Source organism: Saimiri boliviensis, chromosome 1, assembly GCF_048565385.1.
Source record: "Saimiri boliviensis isolate mSaiBol1 chromosome 1, mSaiBol1.pri, whole genome shotgun sequence".
In the NCBI taxonomy this organism is placed as follows: domain Eukaryota; kingdom Metazoa; phylum Chordata; class Mammalia; order Primates; family Cebidae; genus Saimiri; species Saimiri boliviensis.
Window position 1 is genome coordinate 134,671,548 of NC_133449.1, and position 12,752 is coordinate 134,684,299.

At 46.9% G+C, this 12,752-nt stretch overlaps 1 long non-coding RNA gene across 1 annotated transcript in view; it reads left to right on the forward strand.

Annotated features, from left to right (window-relative positions):
• Positions 1 to 12,752, forward strand: part of LOC141585422 (uncharacterized) — a 123,119-nt gene that overhangs the window by 18,965 nt on the left and 91,402 nt on the right. The window contains exon 2 of the long non-coding RNA XR_012518880.1: positions 5,459 to 5,586. This is a non-coding gene — a long non-coding RNA (uncharacterized LOC141585422). The remainder of the gene's footprint in view (positions 1 to 5,458; positions 5,587 to 12,752) is intronic.

Below are 12,752 nucleotides of genomic sequence, written 5' to 3' on the forward strand. Positions count from 1 at the left end.
ACTTGTGGTAGCAGTACTGTAGTTAATAATACAACCAACCAGTCTGTTGTCTTTTTAAAGAGGTCTCTTGCTTGTTTCAAAGACATCAAAAGACGTAGAAAAGTTAACATATGAAAAAAAGAGAAAAAAAAATCCCACTACTGAGAAATAGCTTTAGTTAACACTGGATGCATGCTACTCAGATATATTTTTATGTATACACAGAGTTAGAGGATATAAATATTTTATAAAAATGAGACTACAGATAGATGCTTTTTCATTAAAAGTATTCGTTTTAATAATTTAATTTTATTTGAATTCAATACAAAAAACTACAGTATAGTGAAGTGGAAATAATTGTTGAATTTTATTTTATTTTTATTACTTTATTATTATTTCTTTTGGGGATAATATTATTTCTCTTGCTCTGTCGCCCGGGGTGGAGTGCAGGGTCACCATATCACCTCACTGCAACTTCTAGTGATTCTCCTGCCTCATCCTCCCGAAGAGCTGGGATTACATCACCTTGCTAATTTTTTTTTGTATTTTTAGTAGAGACAGGGTTTCACCATGTTGTCCAGGCTGGTCTCGAACTGTTGACCTCAAGTGATCTGCCCACCTCGGCCTCCCAAAGTGCTGGAATTGCAGGAATGAGCCGCTGCACCTGGCCTATACCCCCAGTACTTGGAACGGTGCCTGGCACACAGTTGACACTTGAATAAATAATTGAACATGACTTGGAATCTTGCCTAAAAAACCTAGTCACTAATTTCGACATGGTGATCCAAGTATCTAACTTTTCCCAATCAGTTAGACAAGGTTTCTAAGGAGAAGGACCTGAGCGCTACCACTAGAGGTGTCCTAAGGCAATCAGCAGTTAACAGTGGAGAAGTGTTCCTGCAAATGTAGGGCCATTTGCAATTCCTGAGATTAGCTGGGATCACTGGTAGAGAAAGGAGAAGAAGGCAGAATTCAAGTTTTCTTCATCTGAGTTCATTTCTGTGCTGGTTGAATAAAAGACCTCTTTTTGGTTAATATTAGGGATATCAGGCCTCTGCATCTATAAATTGTTAATCTGTGGAAAATCTCAAGAAGGAGCAGGTTCCTCTGGGCTCACTCTTCATCTTGCACAGAATTTACATCCGGGGAAAGGAGGTGCCGGCCCACTTTACCTGGGTGCTTCTTGGGAGGAAAGAGATGTATAACTTTGCATCACCTGCCTCTGAGGACTGGAGAATCTTTACCTGGCTTAGTTTCCACTCAGCTGCAGCCCTACTGAGTTGTCCCTCTGTAGAGGATGGTCCCGAATAGGAGATAGGGCTCCAAGGGCGGTCTTAGCTTTCTTCAGTCAGGTATTTCTTCAGTAGAACCTTCCCTGATGCCCTGACTTATGTCATGATCTTTTTATTTCCTGCCTCGCAGAAAAAAATTCCACTTCTTGCAAGCACCTATCTCAGTTTATAATTATGCATTCATTTGTGTGGGTTTTTTTTTTTTGTTGTTGTTATTTGTTTGTTTGAGGTGGAGTTTCACTCTTGTTGCCCAGGCTGGAGTGCAGTGGCACGATCATGGCTCACTGCAACCTCCGCTTCCCAGGCTCAAGCAGTTCTCCTGTCTCAGTCTTCTGGGTAGGTGAGATTACTGGCATCCACCACCATGCCTGGCTAATTCTTTGTATTTTTAGTAGAGATGGGGTTTCACCATATTGGCCAGGCTGGTCTTGAACTCCTGACCTCAAGTGATCCACCCGCCTCGGCCTCCCCAAGTGCTGGGATTATAGGCGTGAGCCACTGCGCCCAGCCTTGTGTGGTTTTTAAATTAATGCTTGTCATCACTGCTAGACTATAACCTCCATGAGGGCAGGGGCTGTGTCTGTTTTTATTAATACTTTCAGAGTGCCTGATAAATGTTTATTAGATGCATGGATGGATAGATGGATGAGTGGATGAATGGATGGATTGACAAACTAAGGAACTGAAAGTGTTTTGGTTAATTTTTCTGAACTACAAAGGCATGCGTCGCATAAATACAATCAGGAAGCAGATCATGTCCCTCTATAGTGCAGCAGGATTTGAGATAGGAAAAGAACTTGAGCCGAGGACAGTGAGGCCACCCAAAAAGCTTTCGGCTGCAGTCCTCAAGATGCCAAAGATCTGAAGGAAAAGTGAACAGAAACAACCTGAAGCTGCAGTGGTTTGGAAATTCCAAATACTCAGTGTGGAGATAACCGAGCAAGTGTGGAGCATCTGTGTGTGCTTCACATAGACTGTAAAGGTTTAGAAAAGCTGGGCTTGGCCTGATAGGGGTCCTCTCCTAAGATGGGACTCATGGGAGGGATGGAGAGATTCAGATGAACAGACATAAAACAAGCTCTTGGCAACAAGAAGGTATCACGAACTGGGCTATTATTTTAATAAAACACAGTCAAATCTCCTGAATGTATTTTGTGAGCCGTGTGATTTGGTTTGGCTGTGTTCCCACCGAAATCTCATCTTGAATTGTGGCTCCCGTAATTCCCATGTGTTGTGGGAGGGGCCCAGTGGGAGCTAATTGAATCATGGGGGCTGTTTCCCCCATACTGTTCTCATGGTAGTGAACAAGTTTCATGAGATCTGATAGTTTTATAAGGGGAAACCCCTTTCATTTGGCTCTCTTTCTCTCTTGCCTGCCGCCATATAAGACATGCCTTTCACCTTCTGCCATGATTGTGCAGCCTTCCCAGCCACACGGAACTGTAAGTCCATTCAACCTCTTTTTATTTATTTATTTATTTATTTATTTTTTGGGGGGTTTCGCTCTTGTTACCCAGGCTGGAGTGCAATGGCACGATCTCGGCTCACTGCAACCTCCGCCTCCTGGGTTCAAGCAATTCTCCTGCCTCAGCCTCCCTAGTAGCTGGGACTACAGGCGTGCGCCACCATGCCCAGCTAATTTTTGTATTTTTAGTAGAGACGGGGTTTCACCATGTTGACCAGGATGGTCTCGATCTCTTGACCTCGTGATCCACCTGCCTCGGCCTCCCAAAGTGCTGGGATTACAGGCTTGAGCCACCACGGCCGGCCTCAACCTCTTTTTCTTTATACATTACTCAGTCTTGGATATGTCTTTGTCAGCTGCGTGAAAACGAACTAATAGACCCTGACAGACTCCTTCCACATCTTTGGCTTTTGTTACTTCCTTGTAAGATGTCTGGTGGCCCGCATTGGCAGCGCAGTCTTAAGCCAGCTATGGCGTATGAGGTTGTCCTCATGGATTTGGTATTTTCAGCCTAACCTGAGTCCCCTAACTGGGCAGTGTGACTTCCTGAGCCTCACTGGAATGCAGAGCTACGGAAGTGGGCCCCTCGGTAGGTAGTTTGGGTTCCTGGAATAAGGAGTGGAGAGAAGGCCTTTTGCGTTGGCAGATGCTCTGGGTGGAGCCAGCCTAAGCCTGCACGTCTGTGTGAATCCGCAACATAGTTTTAGTTTTAGGTGATTTTTTTCAACTCTTGATACCATGGAGTTAAAACAACAAGTTGTTTGGCTTTTTCTGTTTGTAACCATTTGCTTCAGAATGAGGTAAGGCTCAGAATCCAAATCCCAGTATCCAAGCAGAGAAACAGCTGATTACCGGCATGGAGGTGTTGAACAGGGACACACGCTTTGCCAGGAACCTGGAAACCAGCCACTAATGACAGAAGCACAATCTGCATTCGCTTCCCCACTGATTAGCTCCCGCTGGATGTCCCACAGAAACCTGGACCTCAGCATGTCAAAGACTGAACTTGCGACGTTCCCTGGGGTCCCCTCTCTTACTGGCTAACACCACCAGTATATCTACTTGTTTGTGTTGGAGAATCACTCATGGCCTTCGATGCTGCCCCTTTCCTCACCTCCACATGCAGGCCATGATTGTGTCCTGCTGGTCCTGCCTCCCAAGTGTCTCTCCGAGGCGTCCCTTCTCTCCTCCTCCTCTCCACCCCACTCTGGCATCTCTAGCCAGGCACAGAGAGTGCAGGGTTCTCCTCTTTGGTCTCCCTGCGTTCATTATCACCCCTCCTCAAATCCGATCATTCCACAGCCACTGATGGTCCACATTCTCTTAGGAAAAACACTCTCCATGACTTCACCTGGGCGAGTTATACCAGCTCTATCTTTTCCTTCCTGGTGACCCAGGCTCCAGCCAGGAAGAACCTCCTTCATTTATCTACTCCAACACGTGGGCCACTCTCTGCACTGCCCTTCCAACCCATCCCCCACCTTTTTCCCACTGCCTGGCTAATTCCTCCTCATTTTTTTTAAGTCTGGGAAGACAGCACTTCTTGGTCCCCAAAGCTGTCAGGGGGACGGGTGCGGTGGCTCATGCCTGTAATCACAGCACTTTGGAAGGTCGAGGCTGGTGGGTCACCTGACCTCAGGAGTTCGAGACCAGCCTGGCCAACATGGCAAAACACTGTGTCTACTAAAAATACAAAAATTAGCCAGCTGTGGTGGCATGCACCTATAATCCCAGCTACTTGGGAGGCTGAGGTAGGAGATTTGCTTGAACCTGGGAGGCGGAGGTTGCAGTGAGCCGAGATCACACCATTGTACTCCAGCCTGGGCCATAGAGTGAGACTCCATCTCAAAAAAAAAAAAAAAAAAAAGCCATTAGGGTAGGGGGCTTCCCATGCGCCCTCGTGGCAGGTGTCAGTCTGTGTCAGGATTACTTCACTGTTGTAACTTCAGTGCCTAGAGTAGAGTCTTGCACAGAATAGATGATGAATAAATGTTTATAAAATGAATGAATGAACAAAAACAAGGGAGAGTTTGGCTTGGCATGAAATGAGCATATGAAGGCTTGATAGGTTACCAGGGTGTATTAATGAGAAATGATGACTTTCTGGCTAATGAGGTAGTGTATAATTCTAATTTTCTAATTTCCTTTCTCTACCTCATCTTCTCATCCTTCTCCCTTCTTCCTTTTGGCTTATGTATTTTCTAAAACTTACACAATCAGGATGTCTTTATTTTATAATAATATAAGAAAAAATATATCATTCGTTTTATGGCCACAAAGAATGAGTTTTGCATTTTGCATCACAAAGATGAGACACTGAATCCTGGGGGCTGTTCCTTGAAGGTCAGAGGAAGCTCTCTCTTCTGGATGTATTTTTCCTTAACTACATTTCGCGTTTCAAGGATTTTTAGCCAACTGAGATAGATGTATGTGAATGAAACGGCTAAAAAAAAAAAAAAGAAAAAAAAGTCTTCCAAAGGCTAAAAGTCGGCAAAATAAGTGACATTTAAAAGGAAGCAAAAACACTCTGAAGAAACTAAATGCTACATATCATGGAAAAATGAATGCATTTTGACAAATACTTGTTACAGATAGGAAATTAAGGTGGACGTGCCCTTGGCAGAGAAGCCGCAAGTGTTCCGGAGCGGAAGGAGGGAGGTGCCTCCTCGTGCGGGCTGTGCATGGCCATCCGAATGACTGCTGGCTCCCCTTAATCCCACAGGGTCCATAAACATGAGTTTCCATCCAGCCCGCTCCTGCCTGAAGAAGGAAGATGCTCTTCCCTGGCCAGGCATCTGGCTGTGTGTCGGGTCCTTAGACGGGAACAGCATGCTGGAAGTTTAATCTCAGGTAGGAAAGAAAGAGCGCCCGGTTTTTTTGTTTTTGTGTGTGTGTGTTTTGTTTTTTCTTTTTTGTTGTTGTTGTTTTAAATCTTTGGGTCTTGTTCTTTTAGACCGCAACTTCCAGGAAGTGAAATGTCTAGGAAACTGCTTCTGCGTTCAGCCGGTGCAGGCGTCCCCAAACTGCATGCAGCCCTCTGAGGCCATTTATCTGGCCCCCCGCCGCACTTCAGGAAGGGGCACCTCTTTCATTGGTGGTCAGTGAGAGGAGCACAGTATGTGGCGGCCCTCCAATGGTCTGAGGGACAGTGAACTGGCCCCCTGTGTAAAAAGTTTGGGGACGCCTGAGCCAGTGCATTCTTGACACAGCCATGTGTTCTCGTTACCCAGTGCTGCATGACACATTCCCCATATTTTCGTGGTGTCAAATAAGCATTTTCAAATGATGGCTTCTGGGGGCAGAATTCCCTCTCTCTCTCCCTCATTTCTGTTTGCTCCTTTCCCTTTTCTCCCTCCCTCCCTCCCTCTCTTCCTTCCTTCCTTTTTTTAATGGAGTGTTGCTCTGTCACCCAGGCTGGGGTGCAGTGGCGTGATCTTGGCTCACTGCAACCTCCTCCTCCTGGGTTCGAGCGATTCTCCTGTCTCAGCCTCCCGAGTAGCTGGTATTACAGGTGCGCACCTCCACACCCAGATAATGTTTGTATTTTTTGCAGAGACGAGATTTCACCATGTTGACCAAGCTGGTCTAGAACTCCTGACCTCAGGTGATCCAGCCACCTCGGCCTCCCAAAGTGCTGGGATTATAGGCGTGAGCCACCGCACCCGGCCTGCAGGGCAGAATTCTAACGACACAATTAGGATAGCTGTGTCTGTCCCCCAGTGTGTGGGCCCTCAGCTGTGTTGGCCCTACAAGGCTGGTGGCTGGAATCATGGAAAACACCTTTGCGCATTTGTCCGACAATCGATGTCAGCTGTTGGCTGGGGGATGGGGCGCAGGAGGCTCAGTTCCCCCCCACGTGGTTCTTTCCACATGATTCTCTCTGCCTGGGTTCATTTGAGCTTCCTCACAGGATGGCTGGCTCCCCAGAGCACAGCAAGAGGAATTTGTATCCTTTGATGACCTCTCCTCGGGAGTCACACAGCACCACTTCCTTGTGGGGAGCAGTCATGGACACTATCCTGACCCGAGGCTGTGGGGATATGGACCCCACCTCTCATGTGGAGGAGCATGCGTATCACACTGCCAGAGCATGTCGCCTGCGAGATCTTGTGGTCATTTAGGAACTCCCCTGCTCAAAGATCTCTGCTGACATTCCATTCTACACTGGGGACAAAACCCAAGCACCATGGCCTGTGGCCTGTCCCCCTCTCCCTTAACCAGTGAGCAGCCCCTCTGGCTGACTTTCTGGGTCTCTAAGGCATCCAGGTCTTGGTCTACCCAGGGCCTTCACGGAGGCTCTCCCCACCCCACCCAGTACCATCTTCTTTCCATCTTTGCAAGGCTGACTCCTCCTGAAGTCTCACCTTACAGGACACCCTTTCAAAGAGGCCCTTCCTGCTCACCTTAAATTGGCTCGGATATTCTCTGTTACCACCTTATGTTCATTTCCTTTATGGGCCTCTTTCTCTTTGGGATTATGTATTGATTTCTTTTTTTTTAAATTTTTTTTTTTTTTAATATTTTACACAGAGTCTCGCTCTGTCACCCATGCTGGAGTGCAGTGGCTCGATCTTAGCTCACTGCAGCCTCTGCCTCCTGGGTTTCAGGTGATTCTCCTGCCTCAGCCTCCTTTGTAGCTGGGACCACAGGCGCATGCCACCATGCTCGGCCAATTTTTGTGTTTTTGGTAGAAATGGGGTTTCACTATGTTGGCCAGGCTGGTTTCGAACTCCTAACTTCAAGTGATCTGCCTGCCTTGGCCTCCGAAAGTGCTGGGATTACAGGCATGAGCCACTGCACCCTGCCTGATTTCTTTTTTAAGTTAAGATCTATGCAGATTTTATTCCAAATACATGCCCTATTGCAAAGCCCAGTGCCTGGCATGTGATTTTCACCCAGTAGAGATACATTTCATGAAGAAAGCAGTGCTCCAAGGTGCCGGCTTCAGAGAGGCCAGCTGAGAGCTGATTCTGAGGCTGGCCTGGAGCCCCAGTTGATCACATCTCCCAAAGGTCCCTGGGCTTCGTTCCCTTCTGCTCTCCCCTAGTATTTGCAACTTTGATCTCATGCTTCAGCCTTGACCCAACTGCGCTAGGGCAGTAAAGAGAGGTCGCTGCCGGTGGAGGTTTTAAGTGACTTAGGTGGGAAGCAACGCCCCCTTGCGGCCAGAGTGCTGGTGGACACCGCTGGGAACCAGTTTAGAGATCCAGCTGCTCTTCCCTTGACATTCATTGAGATTATTTCCACCCTCAGGGAACCTGGGTTTTATTGGTATTTGCGAAGGTCTCTTTTTATTACAGTTGGCAACTAGGGAAAGACACCATCACACAAATATGCTTGCAAAGAGCTGTTGGGTCTAGTAGAAAATGTTGCAGATATTAAGAATGTCACCTTCTGGTGGCTGCCACCAGGTGAATTGACTTAGGGAAACTGTGATTTACTTTTGGCTTATAACTTCCAAGAGTGAAACCCGTATCATTACGCTGTCACCCCACTGCTAATTGTCTTTCCTTTGGTCACTCTGCTCTGGCCCTGTGGTCTCTGCTGATCTTGAAAGCCAGAGAAGGCCCCACCCTCAGGGCCTCTGCACTTTCTGTCCCCAGGTGCTCTTGCCTTAGGGGTTTTCACTGCTCACTTCCTCCTCTCCTTCAAGTCTTTGTTCAAAGAACATCTTCTCCAGAAGGCCTTATCTGACCAACCTGTTTAATTGCAAGCTCCCTGCCATGGTAGGCTCCAGCCCCCCTCTAAAGAGCTTATTCATGCCAGTGATCCTAGCACTTCAGGAGGTCAAGGTGGGTGGATCGCTTGAGATCAGGAGTTCAAGACCAGCCTGGCCAACATGCTGAAACGTTGTCTCTACTAAAAATACAAATATTAGCTGGGCCTGGCGGAGCTTGTAATTGCAACTGCTCGGGAAGCTGAGGCCTGGGTGACAGAGTAAGACTCTGTCTCAAAAAATATTTTTTGCTAATTGTGTGACTGTTCCCACCAGATGTCGTGCTCTGTGAGGGTAGGAATTTGTGTCTGCTCTCTTTTTCTTTCTTTTTTTTTTTTTTGAGACAAAGTTTCACTCTTGTTACCCAGGCTAGATTACAATGGCGCGATCTCAGCTCACCGCAACCTCCGCCTCTTGGGTTCAGGCAATTCTCCTGCCTCAGCCTCCCGAGTAGCTGGGACTACAGGTGTGTGCCACCATGCCCAGCTAATTTTTTTTTTTTTTTTTTTTTTTTTTGGTAGAGACAGGGTTTCACCATGTTGACTGGGATGGTCTTGATCTCTTGACCTCGTGATCCACCTGACTCGGCCTCCCAAAGTGCTGGGATTATAGGCGTGAGCCACCATGCCTGGCCGTGTCTGCTTTCTTTACTGCTGCATCCTCAGCTGCTGAGACAGTGCCTGGGTCATAGTAAGTCCTCAATGAATACCTGTTACATGAATGAATAAACAACTCTGTTAATTACGATCTTTCATTCCAGGCATATAACAGTTTTGATAATACCAACAACCTGTAAGATATTTCTTATTGTCTCTGTTTCATAGAAGAGACAGAGACTCAGAGAGGTCAATTAACTTGCCTAGGGGCACACAGCTACTATGTGGCTCAGTTTGAAATAGAATTAAAATGAAGCTGACAAATCAATGCACTCTTTTTTTTGGGGGGGATGGAGTCTTGCTCTGTCACCCAGGCTGGAGTGCAGTGGCGTAATCTTGGCTCACTGTGACCTCAGCCTCCTGGGTTCAAGCGATTCTCCTGCCTCAGCCTTCCTAGTAGCTGGGATTACAGGCATGTGCCACCATGCCAAGCTAATTTTTGTATTTTCAGTAGATATGGGGTTTCTCCATGTTGGCCAGGCTGGTCTCAAACTCCTGACCTCAGGTGATCCACTCGCTTTGGCCTTCCAAAGTGCTGGGATTACAGGGATGAGCCACCATACCAGCCCAACACACTCTTTAGTTCTGCATTCTTTCCTATTGATGCAAACACCTCAGAGAGACCCACCCCTCCTCTATGGATGGGCAAGGACAGGCAGGATCAAAGAGGAACATTAATACAATTTCAGGGACAAGACGTTTGGTATAGGCAGAAAGTGCAAAGGAATGTGGGCTGTTCAGCTGGAGGGTTCCTTTGTAAGTTTTGGGCGAAGCACTGATTGGTTGTTCCCCATGCCGGGCCATGGAGGCTGCAAACCAGAAGACATGGGGATGCATTTTGGGAAATCTTGTCTGTAGCAGCCCAGTCTGTGGGAACTGGGAAGAGCTATTTCACTAGACTCCATGTGGATCACATTTCCCAAAGAAACTGTTTCTGCTGACCACATCTCATATTTGTAATTATGTTGATAAATAATTATATGCGATATGGTGGTAAATATGGGAGTCACACAAGACATTTTAAACTCAGAGCCTGTTGTCTCCAGTTCACAATTGCAAAAATGTGGAACCAGCCCAAATGCCCATCCATCAATGAGTGGGTAAAGAAACTGGTGAGGCCAGGTGCTGTGGCTTACACTGTAATCCCATCACTTTGGGAGGCCGAGGCAGGTGGATCATGAGGTCAGGAGTTCAAGACCAGCCTGGCCAGCATGGTGAAACCCTGTCTGCACTAAAAATACAAAAAATTAGCCAGGCATAGCGGCATGTGCTTATAGTCCTGATAACTTGGGAGGCTGAGGCAGGAGATTTGCTCAAACCTGGCTAGTGGAGATTCCAGTGAGCTGAGATCAGCCAGTGCATTCCAGCATGGGCAACAGAGCAAGACTCCATCTCAAAAAAAACAAAACAAAACTGTGGTACACACACACACACACACACACACACACACACACACTGGAATACTACTCAGCCGTGAAAAGGAATCAATTAATGGCATTCACAACCACCTGGTTGGGACTGGAGACCATTATTCTAAGTGAAGTAACTCAGGAATGGAAAATCAAACATCGTATGTTATCACTCATAAGTGGAAGCTAAACTGTGAGGATGCAAAGGCATGGGAATGATGCAGTGGACTTTGGAGACTTGGGGGGAAGGGTGGGAAGGTGGTGAGGGATAAAAGACTACAAACTGAGTTTAGTGTATATTGCTAAGGTGATGAGTGCATGAAAAACTCAGAAACTGGCCAGGCACAGCAGTTCACACCTGTAATCCCAGCACTTTGGGAAGCTGAGGCAGGTGGATCATCTGAGGTCGGGAGTTCGAAACCAGCCTGGTCAACATGGTGAAACTCCATCTCTACTAAAAATACAAAAAAATTAGCCAGGCATGGTGGTGCATGCCTGTAATCATAGCTACCTACTTGGGAGGCTGAGGTTAGAGAATTGCTTGAACCCAGTAGGCAGAGGTTACAGGGAGCCAAGATCACGCCACTGCACTCCAGCCTGGGCGACAAGAGTGAAAACTGCATCTCAAAAAAAAAAAAAAAAAATAAATCTCAGAAATCACCACTAAAGAACTTTCTCATGTGACCAAATACGACCTGTTCCCCAGTAACCTATGGAAATAAAAAAATAAATAAACTGTCTGCCGTCTCACTGCCTGGAATCAGGTCTCAGCAGGGATTCAAAAGAGACCACAGGATTCTGGTCTGATGCTGCTGGGTTCCCTCGAGTAGCTTGGAAATAAGCTGAACTGGAGAGGTTTGAGTTCTCAGTGGGGTCTTCAGGCACGCTGGGCCTGAGCAAGGGAAAGCAATGTTATAGATGGTCTGTGGTTCTCAAAGTGTGGTCCTTGGACCAGCAGCTTCTCCTGGACCCCTGTGAGAGATGCCGGTTCTCTCCCCTCCCGCTCGGTGCTGAATCTGCGGTCCCAGCAACCTGTGTTTTAACAAGCCCTCCGGGTGGTTCTGAAGGTTAAGAAGCACTTGTATTTATCAATGCAAAAACAGGGCCTCAGTGACCTGATCTCTTCAATATTGGTTGTCCCCCAATAGCTGGGCTGTAGAATCTGGAGTCCGATTTGGGTGTGATGCAAGTTTGAAAACAAAAGGAGTTAATTTTCCTGAGCCACAGTTTTCTTTCCTTTGTAATATGAGGATAAATGATATCTGCTCTATAGGGTTATGATAGTTAAAATTAAATAATGTATGTGAAGTCCCTGGTACATAGTAGGTACTTCCTTTGCCTCCTGTCTTCCTCCTCTGTTAGTCCAGGCTTTTGTTCTTGTTATGAGCAACAGAAAGTCAATTCACAACAACTTAAGGAAAGTTAAAACTTTCTGGGTTCAAGGAACTCCTGGAAGATCAGTCCATCCTTGCTGCCTCAGATTTTTCTCATCTCACTAATTCTTGAATCCACACTCATCAGGTGTTTATACCTCTACTCCACTGACACTGCTCTTCTCCCGATTCCCAGTGACCTCCTTGTGGCTAAATCCAGTGGTCCTTTCTTAGTCTCTATCTGGCGTGACCTGTCAGTAGCATTTGGCACAGCTGATCACTTTCTTCTGGACGAGCTTTCTTCTCTTGGCTTCCAGGACACCCTCCTCTCCTGGTCCTCCGATTTTTGAGTCTTCTTGATCTCTGTCATTCTGCAACTCTCTAAAGGTTCGAGTCTCCCAGAGCCCAGGTTGTGGCCCTCTTCTCTTTTATTTTTTTGAGACGGAGTCTCACTCCGTCTCAAGTGCAGTGCACAATCTTGGCTCACTGCAACCTCTGCCTCCCGGGTTCCAGTGATTCTCCTGCCTCAGCCTCCTGAGTAGCTGGGATTATGGGTACATGCCACCATGCCCAGGTTATTTTTTGTATTTTTAGTACAGATCGTGTTTCACCCTGTTGGCCAGGCTGGTCTCGAACTCCTGACCTCAAGTGATCTGTCCTCCTTGGCCTCCCAAAGTGCTGGGATTACAGGCATAAGCCACCATGCCTGGCCCCTCTTCTCTTTTCTATCCATACTGTCTTCCTAGATGACCTCATCCAACTTCATGTTTTAATCCCATCCATGTGCTGACAGCTTCCAGCTGGGACCTCTGTATTGAATTCTAGTCTGGAATATCCAACTGCCTCTGCAGCATCTCCACTT